The sequence below is a fragment of the Etheostoma spectabile genome, chromosome 18, assembly GCF_008692095.1.
Source record: "Etheostoma spectabile isolate EspeVRDwgs_2016 chromosome 18, UIUC_Espe_1.0, whole genome shotgun sequence".
In the NCBI taxonomy this organism is placed as follows: Eukaryota; Metazoa; Chordata; class Actinopteri; order Perciformes; family Percidae; genus Etheostoma; species Etheostoma spectabile.
The window spans coordinates 1,498,958-1,500,660 of NC_045750.1; the positions used below are offsets into that span (position 1 = coordinate 1,498,958).

Here is a 1,703-nt window from a genome sequence, read left to right on the forward strand (position 1 = left end):
CTGTCCCAGATGGACCTGCGGGTCTGGGGGGGTCAAGTGTAGTAGCGACTGTCCCAGATGACCTGAGAGGTCTGGGGGGGTTATAGTGTAGTAGCAGACCTGTCCCAGAGACCTGAGAGGTCTGGGGGGGTCATAGTGTAGTAGTAGACCTGTCCAGATGACCTGAGAGGTCTGGGGGGGTCATAGTGTAGTAGCAGGACCTGTGGCCCAGTAGACCTGGAGAGGTCTGGGGGGGTCATAGTGTAGTAGCAGATCAGAATATATGATAGCAAATATCGAGCTATAATAAGAAAACAACGCTTATCATCACACGCATATGATCAAGATAAAATCAGAAGCGAACTGAATGTATCCTTTGAGTCTATATTCATGAAATTCCATTGAATTTACTGTTTCCATAGGCATTTTATTCGATATCACTTAATTCAGAATAAAAACGTGGGGATGGAAACATCCACATGTCAGGACGCCTTTTGATGAGACCGCAGCAGTGCTTACTGGAGAGAAACTAAATTAGAGATCTCATTACACTGGTATTGGTCATTATCAATACCGACGTTGGTTTCAATATTATGATATTTGAATCGATCCACCCACACTAATTAGAGCATCCATAACTAGCAAATGTTAGCATAGCAGCTAAAACAACAGCCCTAGTATTGACTCACTACTTTCAGTTATGTTCTATTCATTTTCAGGAGCTATGTCTCAGTAGTCAATGCACTCAATGCTTTTGCGGGCATTACAAACTCCATCCTCCTTGTAATGAATAATAGTAGCAAACTTCATTTGACATTACAGCAATTCCTCCGCTCTAATTGTCCTTGGAAAGCAGCATCATTGCACGCTATAACAGAAATCGTTTCCCATTCATCAGCGGGCATAATGGGCTTTAATGGTACAATGACGGAGCTCTTTCTCTCACTTCTCTGTCAAGGACAAGTATTTTTAGAATTTGCAAAGATGAAAGCAGTGAGAGCCAAACAAATAGGAGCAGGAAGGAAAGTTGGGATTTGCACCATAACTGAGCAAAATACTGCACATACATGAAGAATTTGAGTTGTGTTGTCAGAGTTTCGCGGACCTTTATAAGGTTTAGGGGCATCACACAACTGTCACCACCTAAGCCGAATGAATCTAGCTGAAGGACTTCCTCAGATTTTAAGATTTTGTAGTTGGGCACAGTGGACTTCTTAGCAAGTTCTGTCTTTAAGCTTGTTGAGTGTCATTTATTTATCTGGTTGAGCTTTTCCAACGTTTTAGACACAGACATGGAATCATCCTTGTGTTGTCTTCCCATCCAAATTTAAAATCAACACTTTTGTTGACACTTGTAAGCGATGTTTTTAACTTTTTCTAATGTTTTTGTCTTTTTTCAACACACGTTGATGCTTTTTTTCAATCAACAATACGTAACACTAACTTATAACTTTAGTTTTCAGTATTTTTGGAATTTATGGCCAATAAACCTCATTCATAGGAAATTATACCTTATGTTGAGTTAGAAAAGCAGAAATAGGAATTATGAGACTAAAATAAAGGTGGATGTGGGATAATCACAGACTGGAATATGTCAACTTTTACTCAATACTATTTCAAAAACACTTACATTTTTTTCTCCAAATGCTATAAAATTGAACAAGACGCCCCTAAATTGATAAAAAGTAGAGATCTGTACTTGGCAAAGAGCGTTGTGGGGAATC

The 1,703-nt window shown here is 39.5% G+C and overlaps 1 protein-coding gene and 1 long non-coding RNA gene across 7 annotated transcripts in view; one reads left to right on the plus strand and one right to left on the minus strand.

Moving 5' to 3' along the window:
- The window catches only part of fam184ab (family with sequence similarity 184 member Ab), a 187,258-nt gene that overhangs the window by 116,887 nt on the left and 68,668 nt on the right, over nt 1-1,703 (plus strand). The window lies entirely within an intron of this gene.
- LOC116706304 (uncharacterized) overlaps nt 1-1,703 on the minus strand; it is a 9,853-nt gene that overhangs the window by 7,445 nt on the left and 705 nt on the right. The gene's annotated exons all lie outside the window — the stretch shown is intronic.